Genomic DNA, 17,647 nt, shown 5'->3' with positions numbered 1-17,647 from the left:
ATGATTTTGAGCATTTCCAAATTATAATTTAACATGAAGTATGGCTGTTTACAATAATATTAAGTGAAAAAAAGCAGAAGGAAAGAAATCTAAGAAGCTAGAAGAAAATTTAGTGATTATTAGTTTATAAGTGTGGGGACCAAGCTTACGAGAGATTAGATAAAGGAAAACTACATATTGAAATCAGTCTCTTGTATTCCAGAGAAGAATCTCATTTAACAGTTAGTTTCACAGCTTAATTATTAAGTTCCTGGGCCTATAACGTTCATTTATTTTATCTTTCCTCTCTGTTCTCCATATTGCCAGCAGGATTCTGACTGTGGGTACCAATGGTAGGAAACTGCAGGATTGGGAGAGACAATGGGAAATATGTCTCTTTATTTTCTAATGAACTCTTTGAACTTTCTGATTGCAAGTCTAGATTTTCCCTGGGGATTGCACCTCCAACTCCAACTGAACCACTGCCTCCGTCTCTCTGGCCTAAGTGTAAAAGAGGCTCTCTCTTTTTTTTTTTCCTAGTGTCTGGGATGCTTTATTGCCTCCTTAGATCTCTAACTATTTTATTAGCTTTGCAGCTAATCACCTGCATTAATTTACCATGATTGTAAAATATACTCAAGTGGGGTAATTTTCTTATTGGACATTAATGGTCTATTTGATTTCCATTTTATTGAGTAAAGTCAGATATTTTTCAGGGTTCCAACCAACAAATCTATTGTTGAATTTTGATTGGCCTTAAATATTAAATGAGAAGCCAGTGAACATATTTGATTTAATTGGGGCTTGAGAGTGTTAGAACAGATGACAATATGCATAAACTTAAAGAATAATGAGATCAAATATTGAAATTAACAGACCTGGGATAAAGGAGTTGGCAAAGAAAAGGGAAAGTAATTAAAATGACAACAACCGAGGTAAAAAGGGGAATTTTTTTTGTAGGCAAACAGAATTTGATGCAAAATTCTGGCTAATTAAATCCTTGCAAGCATAAACATATTAATTAAACTTATACATAAACAATTTATTTATTTGCTGTGTAGAACTAGTACTACCTAAATTCTAGCTTTTAAAAAAATTAATATTATTTGTAATGCACATAGTATAGCTTTTGATACATGGTGTAGGCCAAAATTTTGGGTTAGTTTGGTGGTTAGTACTGCTGCTACTACAACAAATGCTACTGTTATGTGTAATGTGAAATATATTTTGTAGAAGAATCAGTAGTTTTGATAACTAAATATATAGGAGAAGAATGAGAGAAAACAGTCAAATAGTTCTTGAAAAAGTTAAACCAACTTTATTGGGCTAATCATGGAGCTGATTTTAGAAATAGGGACACCTCAAGCAAATAAAGAACATATACTTTTATCTGGTAAAACATGATGTGACTTAAAAAACTATGTCTTCATTATTATAGTTTCTAGGATATCACAATTGAAATACAAAGGGGAGGAATATATGTTTATTATATTTCCTGTCTGATTTCTCCTCCAAATCTTTTGGTCAACTAGTTACTTCTGAATAACCAGTGTGTCAGAAAGACTGTAGTGCAGTTTAAGTAGCATCACAAAACTAAAAGCTGGTAAGAGGAGAATAATTAATATAATAAAAGATGTGAAATTACATCATATAAACAAAAATTGAAGAATACAGGAGACATCCAGAATATAAATCTAGACCAGAATTTCTCAAGTTCAGCATTTTTGACATTATGGGCTAAATAAACTTTATTTGGGGGTTGGAGGTAGCTTTCCTGTACACTACTGGATGTGTAGCAGCATTCCTGGCCTCTACCTACTAGATGCCAGTAGTAACACCCTCCTTCTTCAGTGTGACAAGAAAATATTAGACATTTTGTTACCTATGCCATAGGGGTCAGAATTGCCTCTAGTTGAAAACCACTGGTTATGTTGACATTTTAAATATGTTTTCTTAATATAAATATGTATTTTTCTTGCTAAGAATCTCATGTTTTAGGAGCAGCCATTATTTCTTCTGAAAACTGTTCCTTCTTCTCCCTCCACCATCTCCATTTGCTTCTCCAACTATGGAGTCCTGAGGGACTTGAAATTTTTAATATATTATATCTTATTCTTCTCACTTGATTGGTTCAGATATGTACATCTGATCCAAGCTGGACCAATCCTAATTTTTTCTTCCTTCTGGATCCAGTTGACTTTTCTGAGGGTTAGGATTTTATTTAAAATAAACTAATAAGATAGTCAGGAGTTTTAAACTTAGCATGAATAAATTTAAAAAAAAGTCTAGGGTTTCTTAGGAGGTGAGAGTAGAGTGATGTCTGTACCTTACCATAAATTATTATTTAAACTGAAGCTAGGTCTCTTATTTCTTCTATCTCATAATACTTAAAATATGCTATTATTTTGTCATAAGATGTCCTATATAAGCTGCCAGTGAAAAGACTCATATTGAATAACTTATGACACTACAATCTTATTCCACAGTATTTAATTCTGAGTCATTGCTGTAATAAGGCAAGTTTAGCTCCATAACTGAAAAGGTACTTACATATGATTTCTAAAGATGGAGTTATCTGGACGTATCATTCTAATAGCAGCCAGGAATGCTGGCCAAAATTCTTAATGTAGATACCATGCTGTAAATCCAATGAGATTAGCAAGTTTGGTACCATAAGCATGTGGTAGCCTAAAGAGAAAGGTCATCCTGAGAATTTTTAAATTATTGTTGAAATGCGTGTCACATTTTTTTTGAAAGGTGACTTCTGACATCTGATGGTTGTCAAAGTAAAAACTGGACTGGATGAACTTAAACAAGTGATGTGGTTAGGCTTTGTGTCTCTACCCAAATCTCAACTTGAATTGTAGTTTTCATAATCCCCACATGTGGGAGGGAGCTGGTGGAGATAATTGAATCATGGGGGCCGTTTCTCTCCTCCTGTTCTCATGATAGTGAATAAATCTCATGAGATCTGATGTTTTTATAAAGGGCAGTTCCCCTGCACACTCTCTCTTGCCTGTCACCATGTAAGATATGCCTTTGTTCCTCCTTCACCTTCCACCATAATTGTGAGGTCTCCCTAGCCATGTCAAACTGTGAGTTTATTAAACCTTTTTCTTTTTAAATTAGTCTCAGGTATGTCTTTATTAGCAGCAAAAGAACAGACTAATACAACAGGCAAGGAAGACTTTATACAAGACTACTGCAATAGGGGAGACAGACTATGCTGAACTCTGCTGAAACAAAAGAAGTCTCTGTGTGAGCTTGCAGAAGAGTACTGGAAGACATTAAAGGGTAGGTTGATCAAGGAGATGTGTGGCATGTTGAGTTATTTCCAAGTTTGTAAAGGTTTTTCCATGTGATTGGGCCATCTATACTTGTTAATTAGTGCCCATCAAAGTGGAAAAGTGCCTACCTTCCCATAGAGACTGGAAGATAGACATGCTATCTTTCTCGATGATTGCATTTCAAACGGATGGCTCTGAAATTCTTGAGAAAGATATTGCTGAGTTGTAAAACTGGCAAGAGGCTTTTAAGGAGATTTATATGCTCTAAATTGGGCAGAGAACGAATTTGCAATTACAAGTATTTGTAAATCCTCTAAGAAAAAGGAGATCAGGGACCTATAGTCATCAAGAAAACTGTCTGAATTAAGTCAACATAAAGAAAATATTATGGCAATCTTGTTGATGACTTCGGGAAACAAAAAAAGGAATCCCAAATTTCAACTGGTTATTTGCTTTTTTAAGTGTTCTAATGGTTCATTTAAATTTTAAAATTATATGATATCTTTTGATATGCACAGTATACAAATTAAAATCCATTATTATATCATACATTTATTTTTAAAATATAAAGTTTAATTTATTTCTTAGAGTATAGTTTTATTGATATTCTTAATTACCATCCTTAGCTATAACAGTAAATGACTGTTTATACTAAAATTAGATTCTAGTAGTTAGACAAGTTCTTAAATCTTCAAGGATAGTTAACATAATAATTGACAAATGTGTTGATTATTAAAACACATTTATATAATAGCTTTGAAAACACTCTATAATGAAGAGTAGAGTGAGTTAGTAAAGTAATTTAATTGCTACTGTAGTTACCTTTTGGTATCCACTGCAATATTTTCATAACCATATTAATTGGTCTTGTCACATACATAGGCCAATCCTCAGTTGCTAGGTATTTACATTACTAAAACTTGGAAAAACAGAAAAATTTTGAATAAAAGAAAACATTAAATCAATCTTTTAAAATAATCTTAAGATATATTAAAAATAATTTTAAAAGTACTTGTTTAATTCCATGTTCTTTGATGTTTATTTATTTAACATTTTCCCCCAATGAATTTATATTTTATTTTATACTCTCTTTCTTATGCTAATTTCAGTAAAATGCTAATATATGCCATTGTCACAAGTTTTTTTACTTTTAGTTCAGCTGCTTGATATGAGACAATTTTTAAATTATACCTATTTGATATACCTGGATAATCTTTTATTAGATCATAGGTAGTACAATCACCAAAAACAATGATTTAAAAATTACCATATTATCATCACAAGTCAATAATGCATTAGTCATTTTATAGTCTTTGTATTAGGACAATGCATTCTACCTTTGCTTAATATATGATTGGAAAATAAATTATTTTAGGGAAGCACTAATATTTTTGATTTGTTGGTGACCTTCAAATCTCCTACATTTGTAGTGTTATGACTATCAAATGAACAAAGACGCCCATATTCTGAGAATAAGCCTCATTACGATCATCAGCAACATTTTACAAACAGGGAATATTGCTTTTGCAAATTGGCTTTTCATATCAGGAAGAAAGTGTTTCTGTTTTGTGTTTAATTACTTAGTCTCCAAAATGCAACAGTATGACTAAAAGAATTTTTAAAAATCTAATAACATTATTTCTTCTTTCATATATTGTGTTAGTCCATTTTCACATTGCGGGTAAAGACATACCCAAGACTGGGAAGAAAAAGTAATTTAATTTGACTTACAGTTTCACATGGCTGGGGAGGCCTCAGATTCATGGTGGGAGGTGAAAGGCACTTCTTACATGGCAGCAAGAGAAAATGATAAAGAAGTAAAACTGGAAACCCCTGAAAATCCCATCAGATCTTGTGAGACTTATTCACTATCATGAGAATAGCTGGGAAAGACCAGACCTCATGATTCAATTACATCCCCCTGGGCCCCTCCCACAACACGTGGGAATTCCAGGAGATACAAATGAAGTTGAGATTTGGGTGGGGACACAGCCACCCAAATATCATTCCAACCCTGGCCATTCCAAATCTCCTGTCCTCATATTTCAAAACCAGTCATGCCTGTACAACAGTCCCCCAAAGTCTTAACTCATTTCAGCATTAACCCAAAAGTCCACAGTCCAAAGTCTCATCTGAGACAAAGAAAGTTCCTTCCACCTATGAGCCCGTAAAATCAAAAACAAGCTAGTTACTTCCTAGATATAATGAGGGTACAGGTATTGGGTAAATACAGTCATCCCAAATGGGAGAAATTGACCAAAACGAAGGGGTAACAGGGCCCATGTAAGTCTGAAATCCAGTGGAACAGTCGAATTTTAAAGCTCCTAAATGATCTCCCTTGACTCCAGCTCTCACATCCAGGTCATGCTGATGCAAGAGATGAGTTTCCATATTCTTGGGCAGCTCTGCCCCTGCATGGTACAGCCTCCCTCCCAGCTGCTTTCAAGGGCTGGCATTGAGTGTCTGTGGTTTTTCCAGGCACACATCCATGAGGGCACCACCCCTGCAGCAAAATCCAGACATTTCCATATATTTTCTGAAATCTAGGCAGAGGTTCCCAAACCTTATTTATTTATTTATTTTTTTGAGATGGAGTTTTGCTCTTGTCCCCCAGATTGGAGTGCAATGGCATGATCTCAGCTCACTTCAACCTCTGCCTTTCAGGTTCAAGCGATTCTCCTTCTTCAGCCTCCCGAGTAGCTGGGATTACAGGCACCCACCACCATGGCCAGCTAATTTTTCTTTTTTTGTATTTTTAGTAGAGATGAGATTTCACCATGTTGGCCAGGACAGTCTTGAACTCCTGACCTCAGGTGATCTGCCTAACTTCATCTCCCAGAGTGCTGGGATTACAGGCATGAGCCACCCCACCCAGCCCCAAACCTTAATTCTTGACTCAATACCACATGGAAGCTGGCAAGGCTTGGGGCTTGCACTCTCTGAAGCCACAGCCTGAGCTCTACATTGGCCCCCTTTAGCTATGACTAGAGTGGCTGGGACACAGGACACCAAGTCCCTAGGCTGCACACAGCCTGGGCCCGGCCCACGAAACCACTTTTTCCTCCTGGGTCTCCAGGCCTGTGATGGGAGGGGTTGCCATGAATGTCTCTGATATGGCCTGGAGGCATTTTCCCCATGGTCTTGGGGACAAACATTAGGCTCCTTGCTACTTACGCAAATTTCTGCAGCCAGCTTGAATTTCTCCCCAGAAAAATGGGTTCTTCCTTTCTATCATACAGTCAGGCTGCAAATTTTCCAAACTTTTATGCTCTGCTTCTCTTTTAAAACTGAATGCCTTAACAGTACCCAAGTCACCTCTTGAATGCTTTGCTGCTTAGAAATGTTTTCCATCAGACACCCCAAATCATCTCTCTCAAGTTCAAAGTTCCAGAAATCTCTCAGGCAGGGGTAAAATGCCGTCAGTCTCTTTGCTAAAACACAACAAGAGTCATCTTTGCTCCAGTTCCCATCAAGTTCCTCATCTCCATCTGAGACCACCTCAGCCTGGTTTTCATTGTCCATATCATTATCAATGTTTTTGTCAAAGCCATTCAACAAGTCTCTACGAAGTTCCAAACTTTCCCACATTTTCCTGTCTTCTTCTGAGCCCTCCAAACTGTTGCAATCTCTGTCTGTTACCCAGTTCCAAATTCCCTTCCACATTTTCAGGTATCTTTTCAGCAATGCCCCACTCTACCTGTACCAATATATTGTATTAGTTCGTTTTCATGCTGCAGATAAAGACATACCCAAGACTGAGAAGAAAAAGAGGTTAAATTTGACTGACAGTTCCACATGGCTGTGGAAACCTCAGAATCATGGTGGGAGGGGAAAGGCACTTTCTATATGGTGGCGGCAAGAGAAAATGAGGAAGAAGCAAAAGAGAAACCCCTGATAAACCCATCAGATCTCCTGAAACTTATTCACTATCATGAGAATAGCATGGGAAAGACTTGCCCCCATGATTCAGTTACTTCCCAAGGTGTGATATGCTTTGGATATTTGTGCCCTCCAAATCTCATGTTGACATGTACTCTCCAATGCTGAAGGTGGCCCTGGTGTGAAGTGTTTGGGTCATGGGGGTAGATCCCTCATGAATGGCTTGGTGCCTTCCTTGTGGTAACCAGTGAGTTCTTGCTCTGCATTTACAGGAGATCTGGTAGTTTAAAAGAGTGTGACATCTTCCTTCTTTCTTCCTTGCTCCCATTCTCACCACGTGACATGCATGTCTGCTTTCCTTTCACCTTCTGTCATGATTGGAAGCTTCCTGAAGCCCTCACTGGAAGCAGATACCAGTGCCATTCTGCCTGTATGGCCTGCAGAACCACAAGCCAAATAAACCTTTCTTTATAAGTCACCCGGCCTCAGGTATTTCTTTATGGCAACCCAAACAGATTATCACAGTGTGGATACAACATTACTGTCTGGTAAGCAAGCATATTTTAGAATTGTCGTGCTCATTACAGTAGTCACTAATCCTTATATGGCTTTACATTTAAATGTAAGTGCTCTATACCCATCTGTGATTAGTCTCTACTGTCATAAAAAGCTCAGAAATAGTATATTTCCATAATTACAGAAGGTTATGTTGAACCAATGTATTGTAGAAAGAACTGAGAATCTCACTAGATATAGCAAGAGTAGTAAAGATACTCACCTTTAGTCAAACCAGAGTAGATTGACTTCATATTTAATTAATATGGCAGAGGGTGCAGCCAATTCCTCAGACAAGGAATAAAATCTACAAAAAGTGATTCAGAGAATAGGAGCATCAAACACACATATGTGCATGCATGTACACATGTGTACACGTGGGCACACACACAAGTCCTGATTATGTTTGAGATAAGAACAAACAAGGTTAAACTGTATATTTGTTGGTGTAATGGTATTTTTAACATATATTAATGGTTTTAAAAATTGAGACAGAAATCCAGAAAAAAGTTAATAGTTTCCTCTAAATTAAAATTGCTCTTCAGGGACTAAAATATTCACTAGTTACAAAAAAAAAAAAGAACAGAGATATGATCAAATATTGAATTACAGTAGCTGGTCTTGAACAAGGAATTATCATCTACATTATAGTCCACTTGATAAAGAAATGCATGGAGGTCGTCAATATTTGTGAGTGATTGCTATGGTTTGGATATTTGACCCCTCCAAACCTCATGTTAAAATTTGATCCCCAGTGCAGAGCCAAAAGGTAGGTGTTTGGGTTATGGGGGCAGATCCTTCAGGAATAGGCTTATGTCCTCCCTGGAATGCAGAGGTAGTGGGTGAGTTCTCAGCTGTTAGTTCCAGTGAGAGCTGGGTGTTCAGAAAAGCCTGTCATCTTTCCTCCCCATCTCTCTTGCTTTCTCTCATCACATGATCCCTGTACATGCTGGCCCCATTCACCTTTAGTGGAAGCAGCTTGAGGCCCTCAGCAGATGCAGATGCTAGGCTGATGCCAGGTTTTTTGTACAGTCGGCAGAACCCTAAGCCAAATAATCCTCTTTTCTTCATAAATCACTTAGTCTCAGGAATTCCTTTATAGTAACACGAATAGGCTAAGACAGTGATCCATGAGCAAATGAGATGTATTCTCAATATAAGGAAGTAAAGTAGAAAAAAAGAAAGAAATATATTTTAAAAAGAAGAAGAATTTGGAGGACTTTCATGAGAGTGAACGTATTTATATCACATCTATCATAATGTCCAGTGAGCTCAACTTTAAAAACGTTAAATTCCACCTACTGCTTTCTAACTGTTGATAAAGGAACTGTTTTGGTGGGGTTGGGGTGGGGTGGGCGGGGCCTAAAGAAGGTGAATAATTTCTGTTTTGACATGTTAAGAGTGAGATGCCAAGTGGATATGTAAGTGTAAATGTCAAATACTAATTCTGATGACTCATAAGCCTGGACTTCAGAAGAGAGGTCAGTGATGGAGGTTCAGTGTTAGAGTCCTTCATTAATACATGATGTCAAAGCTCTGGAACTAGATGAGAACACAGGGATTAAATATGGATATAAAGAAGAAAGGTCAGGCCCAAGCCTGGGGAACCTCCAACATTTAGAGCTGTGAAAAAATATAGGAGCTAACCAGAAAACTATGAACAAAAACTCATGAACGGGGAGGTAGTCTGGGATTACACATTTCCTTAGAAGCTTACAGAAAAAAGAGATTAAAGAAGGGGGAGTAGTCTAGGTTGAATTAGCTGCTGAGTGTTCAGGTAAAGGGAAGAAGAGAGGTGACCCCTGGATTTGGCAAAAGAGAAATTATTATTTACCTTGACAAAGTAGGTGCAATGGATTACAGGGAACAGCAATGTAACTAACTTGCACAGAGGGGATAATTCAAAGGTAATAAGTAAAGGCAATGCCAAAATGTGCCTTGTGTGGCAAAAATTAAAACATAGAGATGATTTTAACTCTGTCACAGGATTTCTCAACATAATAGCTTTACTCAGATATTTAAATTGTTAGTTAATTCTGAATCAAGTTTGTAATAATAAGCAGTACTTTGGGGTAATCTTTATTTGAATGTAATGCATACACTTGAAATAATTTTCTTTATTCATGAAATGTTTTATCATATTTATTGATCTCTTGAAAGAGTTAATTGACACTCATTTATGAAACATGTCTGCATACCTCTAAAGTAAATGCTTCCAGAGACACCAAGATGAGAAGACAATAAGAATATCTTCAGCCAGTAAATTCTAATAGATGTAAAGCAGCTAAAACTGATATTTATATTACTATTAATTTACGCAGAGATATAATTTATAGTGATTAAATTACATAGTGACATAGTTTATGTCACTATTAATATTAAATTAAATATAAATAATTTGAGGAAGGCAAAATAAAGACCTTTTGGAAATTAATGGTGATCTAAGGAGATATCTGGTGGTAAATTCAGTAAAAAAGGAGATGAACTTACAGTTGAGTTCCAAAATATATTTAAGATTTGTAGGCAGTTAGAGTCAAAAGGGAGCAGTATAGGCAGTAAGAATTGTTTAGTGTGCCTGGAAGATGACTTCTCATTTATTCTGACTAGACTATGAGGTACATCAAGGGAAGTGAGAAAATTGCTTGTGTGATTAATTTGAGGACAGGGTGGGATGTTAAGCTTTGCTAGTTTATACTCTCTTCTATGTTGTGACTATTTTATACTACCTTTTAATTAACTTTGTTTTGCAATAATTATTTAAATAGAATTACATATTATAACAATAAAAGTTATTCTTAATTTCTCATATTCTGATGGTTTTGTTTTGTTGCAATACATGATTTCAGAGTAATACTTGAAAGTGTGTCTTCAGTGATAGATGCTCTCAGACATAACACACATTCCTATATATTAGTTAATTTGACTTCAAAAATTAAATTAGGTCAAAATAATTTTATCTTAGAAACTTAAAGATATTTTTCTACAATGTTTTTCTAAAAATAAGCTTTTCTCGTTTGCAGGAGTTGTAATTATTGCAGAGTTTCTATGCACCTCTCAACTAGTTTTCCCTGTTATTGGCATCTTATATTAGAACAGCACATTTGTTATAATTGTAAGCGAATATTTACACATTATTATTACCAAAGTTCCTATTTTTTATCAGATGCTCAGTTTTCCTCTCATATCTATTTTCTGTTTTCCATCTCCCATCTAGTATACATCACATTGACTCAGCACATCTCTTTACACTTCTGTTGGTTTCAACAATTCCTTGAATATTTTCTGGTTTTGATGAATACTGGTTAGACATTTTATATAATGTCTTTCAATTGGCCTGAGGCTTATATGCTTTGAGTAGGAAGACCAGAGAGGTAATATGCCATTTCATCACACCATATTAAGGGTAAATCATTTCAACCTGACTTATAATTGTTGAGGCTGAGTTTGCTCACCTGGGTGAGGAAGTGTTTATCAGGTTTCTCCACTGCCATGTCACTCTATTTTCCCTATTTATTATACTCTTTAGAAGAAGTCTGTTTTTTCAGACTACATTTACTATGCAAGGAGTTATGCTCCACCTTCTAGAGAGTATTTATATAAATTATTTGGAAATCTGACCTATGAAAGATTTCTCTATTGTCCTTATTTATTTACGTATTCAGTCATTTATTTATATCAGTATGAACTTATGAATATTGATTTCATATTTTGGGTTATAATTCAGTGCCACTTCATTTATTTTTTTGCTCAAATGTTTTCAGTTTTGGCCACTGAACATTCTTTCATTTGGCTTTTGTGTCCATTTGTTACATCCCCACACCCATAATTTTATTTTTTTTTCTTTAAGTACTTTCTTACTCCCAGCTTTATGCTTGAGTGTTTTTATTGGAAAAGGGTATGAGAAAACAAGATCTGGTGAAAGAGGTGCTTGTTGCTGTTGGGGTGTTATGTTTTCTAGTCCCTCTAAGCCGACACTGTTATCTTTGCATTTCCATTTGGGAAATTTCTATTGACCTGTCTTCAGCAAATTCTTCAATTCTTGATAAGCATTTTTGACAGTCCATTTTTTTGTTGTTTATAGCAGAATACATGAAACTAGATAATTTATAAAGAAAAGGAATTTATTTCTTACACTTATGAAGGTGGAGAAATCCAAAGTTGACAACCCACATCTTGTGAGAGCCTTCTTGCTGGTGGAGACCATCAGAAAGTCCAGAGGCAGCACAGGCATCGCCTACCAAGGAGGCTGAATGTGCTAGTTCAGGATTCTCTTCCTCTTTTTGTAAAGCCACCAGTCTCACTTCCATAACTTCTTAATTCATTAAACTATTAATCTATTAATTCATTAATGGATTAGTCCATTTATGAAGGGAGAGGCCTCATGACCCAGTCACCTCTTTAATGTCATACCTCATAATGCTGCTACATTGGGGATTAAATTTCAATATGAATTCTAAAGGGAACAATTATTCAAGCCACAGAAGTTTCCATTTTTCCACTTATGTTACCTATCTTCCTTGTATGTTGCCTACTTTCTCAATTAGAGCCCATCACAAATTTCATTGGAAACTTCCAACATCTGTGTCTTATCTTTGTCTGGTTCTTATGCTTCACGTGGTTCTTCAGGCTGTGGTTTTTTCTTTCCCTTTACTATGCTTGCAATTTTTTGTGTGTGTCAAAAACTGGGCATGTTAAATCAGGTAATAGGAGAGATAAATAGGAATTTAATGTGAAAATTTAGACTATTCTGGCTAAGAGTTAGGCTGTATCTAACATTTGCTGTATCTGTTTATGTAAAAGGTTTAGATTTCTTAAGTATATTTGTTTCTGTTTTACTCCTTGAGCTTGGGCTTCCCTAAATACTCCTCCTCAGAGAGAGTCTATGTCTTGTGGATGGCTTATCTGTACTTTCCTTTTACTACAGTGAAGCCCTGTTGCTGTGGAGGTATGTGGTGAAAGGTGTAGCATTCTATTATCTTCTAAGTCCCAGTATTTTAGTGGGTCTGAGTCTTTTTTCTGTGACCTCTACATGTGTTTCTTAGTGGTATAATTCTTCTCACCTTCTTAACCAACCCTATGACTCAGGGAGGTTAGAAATACTTAAAGTATGAGGAATGTCTTTCCTCAAAGGGATAGAGTTCTTGTATATTCTTTTCCCTTAGAGAGTAAGCCTTTGTAGTTCAAGATACTCAGTGTACATTTTACAATGATAATCTTTCCCTCCTTCTGCCAGAGCCATCAGGGGATCTTTGTAGGATTTCCACCTTGACAATCTGGTGTTGATCCTGCAAATAGAATCCAAAAAGTGTTAAGGTTTCTCGAAGACTGTGGCCCCCTGGAATTTCTCACAGTCAGGCTAGTTAGTCTACACTTGACCTCTGGAAATTTGTCAAAAATTATCATATATATGTTCCTGCCTGTTTATGATATCAGTGGCTTCTGCTCCAGGTAAATATATCTCATCTGTGACTCTGTTATATATTCACCTCTCCAGATTTTGGAGTGCTGTTTGCCCTGTAACCTTAGATCTCTAATGGGTACAAGAAAAGTGGCTGATTTACAGTTTGTCAAGCTTTTTCTTATTATGTGTACAGAAGTGATGACTTCCACTCTTTTTATATGTTGAAGCCAAAACTAGCAGTTCCTCTTCATTATTTTTTTACTTCTTATTCTCTCATAATCATCATTTTTTCTCTCTCTGAGAATATAACAAATTTTATTAAAAATTTGTGTTTAGAAATGTTACATAATGTTTGTGTTTTTAGGTCTGTTTTTATTTGTCTTACTGGACATACAGAAATCATATTTAATCTAATTTTTGCTTACCATTTAGCTGTGTAAAATTTTCCAACGCTATGTTTTTTAGTATATTTTTCTTCATTCTCCCTCTTCTAATGTTTTGGAGCCCTTATGAAGGATTAAAGATCATTTAAAATATTCCCCTCTCTAATTTTTTGTGGCTTGTAGATGCTATTTATTTAGTGCAAACTGATGACAGAACTTCTAGAAAAGAGAGACATTGTCTAGACAGGTAAAGTAGGTCTCCAGCTTTTCTAGTTCCAGTGGAGCCTCTGCTTCTCTTGGTGTTCATAACTTAAATGAACCTAGCCCTGCTTCCATAGCCCAAGTACGTGTAGGTCAAGCACCTCTTCTTTGAGCCTCTCTGAAAGCTTTCATATTTTCCATTTGTTTTCCCCTGAATTGGTTTCACATTATGGCTTTCTTTCCTGGCCATTAATTGTCTGCCTGTCTTTCAGGTATTCATTATATTCTGGTGTCCTGACGGGAATTCCTTTATACTCCAGTGATATTCTTTTTTTCTTTAAACATTTATTTTAGGCTCCAGAGATACATACACAGGTTTGTTACATGGGCAAATTATGTGTCGTAAGGGTTTGGTGTACAGATAATTTTGTAACCCAGGTAATCAGCATAATATCCAATAGGTAGTTTTTCAATCCTTGCCCTCCTCCCACCCTCCACCTTCAAACAGGCCCCAACGTCTTTTGTTTCCTTCCTTGTGTCAAAGACATTCTAAATCTTCTATTTTTTAAAGATTAAATTAGTTTTACTCAATTTTTACCTACAAATTTAAATGGTAGATAATTGTAGAAGTCTTTTTTTTTTAAGACAGCATAGTAAAACTATGCAGTGAAATAGCTTTAGTGGCTTGCATTAATTGTTTAATTTAATCAGTCTTGTTGTTTAATGATGAAATACTTTGCAATATACAAAAACAATGACCAAGAAGTGTACCATTTATGAATCTAAACATTATTTCCCATTGCTCCTGGTATCTTTGTGACAAATTATGTTAAACTTATTAGTCACCTCAGATACTTGATACTTTGTGGTATAATCTATACTTATTAGGGCTGGAGAGCACTCTTCCTGAGGTGCCAACACTGAATTTATCACAGCTAAATCACAATGTGTCAGTTGTATTATGATAATTAATTTCTTTATCTAGAATGCATTCCTGACCCAGACAATTAGTTAGTCAATCAGCAATGTTTCTTGACCCCTAAGTATAAGGAGGATTAATTCTAGTTTGCATAGTGGGGAGTTAGAAGTAGATTTTCTTTCAAGTAGCAATGTACTCCAATTATTAGGAAAATTATGCTCAGATGATAAGTTTAAGTTGAGGAAATGATATTCCTCTTCTGAAATCCTATGTCTGTGTGAACAATTCATTGAATTTACAGAGGGAACATAGCCAAAACATTTAAAACTGTTACAGCATAAGAGCCAGCCAATCGAAACAAGTGCCTCTGATGCACCATACACAGGCAGAAACATGGCTAAATATCATTCATGTTTAGCAATAAAAGGAAAAAAGTCATACATATATAGGTAATAGGAATGGTAATAGTGTTTCAGTATCTACTCGGGCACACACAATTTGCAGGCATTGGAAAAAATTCTAAACCTACCTATGTAACTAAGTGAAAACACAAAGATTACTTTTTCCCAAACTTCCCAAACTCTTGAAAATAAAATTCATCCAAAAATAATTATTGAGCACTGTCTACTTTTGTAATGTGTCAAACACCATGAAATATGTTTATAAGAGAATTCTAAATAGAATCTGTAGCAGTTTTCTAGGAGCTAACATTCTCTTAGATGGAGATAGGCTAGGCAAATTTATAAAATAAAAAAATTATCAGATTGTATTAAATTCCATTTAAAAATTAAACAAAGTGATGTGATCTTGCAGAAATAATTTTAAGATATGTGTCCAGTAAAGTCACTTGCAAGTGAGAGTTGAGTAGTCACCATGTGAAGTTCTGTACATTTATTAAACAATGTAATTCTCATATAAATCCAGTCAGCTAAGCAATATTTTTATTCCCATCTTTCAGATAATGGAACAGAGGCACAAAAAATGTCAAGTAATGTGCCCCAGGTCAGGGCACTCGGATCGTAGGTCTATGACCTTTATCACTATACCAAACTGCACCTCCTGGTGAGAACTCATGAAAGTCTAAGATGATGAGACAGTTGACCGCCTGAAAACATAATAGAATAAGTTTCTCTTCAGAGATGACCATTCCTACAAAGCTAGAGGAAGACATGGATGAGGAGTTGAAGTTGGAAAGGGGTCCTGGTCCAAATCATGGAGAGCTTGCAGGGAATATTTTAAAAATATATATATATATATATATATACAATTTACATTTACATATATGTGTATTTGTATATGTAAATATATATGACCAGATAATATGTTTTAAGAATCTTTTGAAAAGTGATAACTTCAAAATAAAGATCATTACTGCAATTTATATATACAAAGAGATTCTTAAATCATAAAAACTTGTCACATTATCATACAAAAGTATTGACTATTATACAGCAAATGAGATACTCTTCTTCTAAAGCAGTAAAAATATTGTTTATAATAATAGCTAACATTTTTGAGTACTTACTCCAAGCCAAGCATTGCTCTGCTAGATGTTCTACAAGAAATATCTCACTTAATTCCATAAAACACCAGGAAGCAATACAATAATTTACAGAACAAGATCTAATTTTGTCTCGATTAAAAGCCTCTGTTGTAGGAGTTTTTTTTTGTCCCCTGACAGTAGTGATTTTTATGTAGAATATCAATAAGTTCTGCTACTGTGATTCCTGTTCAGAAGTTTAAAATTATTTTTAAAATAAAAATGTTACTTGTGTTACACATACTGGATAGAAAAACAGAATTCCTGATATGACTTAATTGAGATAGTTAGTTTTATGGATTGGGATTTTGTTAAGAAAAAAATTAGATGCATCACCTTTAGCCCATATCATCACCTTTTTGTTTCAACATTGTTAATTATTTATATAAGAAGAGGACATCTGCTTTTGATTGGAAAACCTATTCTAAGCCTTTCTCATGTTTAGATTTTGACACTGGTTGTTCCTTATCTCTTTTTCTCAGTTTTTAATCTATACAACTCACTGATCATTGCATCAGGTGATCTTATAAGGAAGCAGGAGGCAGGATGGGGAATCTTATCACAGACTGTTGCTTCCTCATGCAAGATCCACTCTCTCAGGAAGACGTGATGAGAAAAATATAATTCATTTTCCTGGCAAACATCTGGCCTCTGAGAAACCCTTGAGACAACCGAAGCCTACTTCTATAAGTGAGGCAGTCAGGAACACAGTTGCCTTATAAAGCAGATGGTGGTCAGCTTGGTTATGAAACGATAAACTAAGGTGACAAGTCTCAGCGATGTTTTACACTTACCTGTATCTGACTTTGCTCTTGGACAGTCAATACCAATCCTGCCTGTTCCATTTTAGAAATCAGTGGAACTACTCTAGTCAGTTGTACAGGTGGCCTCAGGTGAAAACTCAGGGCAGGACAAATATTCAGGAGATGAAAACTGGGGAAAACAGATGACAATGGACAAGTTACAGTCATTCCTTTATCTATCAGCCTTCAATAAATGCCTGGTTAGTGAACTGTGACTTAGCCAGCGCTTCCTCCCAATGCATCTCCAGAGGTTTTGAAGTTGAAGCCCCAAGCTTTGGAAAGGCATAAGTTCTTAAATTTTATTAAGTACTATTACTGCTTTTTCTTTTATTATATTTTAATGTCATATCTAAGAAATCATTATCTAATGCTAAATCACACACATGATTAACGCTAAATCATGCTAAATCCTGCTATGTTACCTTCTAGAAATTTTATAGTATTAGGTTTTACATTTAGGTCTATAATGCACTTTGAGTTATTTATATGATGTGACTTATGAATTGATATATATATATATTTTGCATATGGATGCCAACTTGTTCTGACAACACGTTCCAAAAATCTATTCTTTATTCATTGACTAGGCTTTGCATCATTGTGAATAATTAGTTGACCACATATAAGTGTATCTGTTCTGATTTTTTATTTTGATCTAATGTATTTGCTTATTATTAGATCAATACCATCCAGTCTTTAT

The 17,647-nt window shown here is 35.4% G+C and overlaps 1 long non-coding RNA gene across 1 annotated transcript in view; it reads right to left on the bottom strand.

Moving 5' to 3' along the window:
- The window catches only part of LOC134732703 (uncharacterized), a 154,286-nt gene extending 137,205 nt beyond the window's left edge, over positions 1-17,081 (bottom strand). The window contains exon 1 of the long non-coding RNA XR_010116125.1: positions 16,939-17,081. This is a non-coding gene — a long non-coding RNA (uncharacterized lncRNA). The remainder of the gene's footprint in view (positions 1-16,938) is intronic.
- Positions 17,082-17,647: the final 566 nt, after the last annotated feature.

This window comes from Symphalangus syndactylus, chromosome 16, assembly GCF_028878055.3.
Source record: "Symphalangus syndactylus isolate Jambi chromosome 16, NHGRI_mSymSyn1-v2.1_pri, whole genome shotgun sequence".
In the NCBI taxonomy this organism is placed as follows: Eukaryota; Metazoa; Chordata; class Mammalia; order Primates; family Hylobatidae; genus Symphalangus; species Symphalangus syndactylus.
Note: the sequence above shows the minus strand (reverse complement) of the source record. Positions and strands in the feature narration are given on the sequence as shown.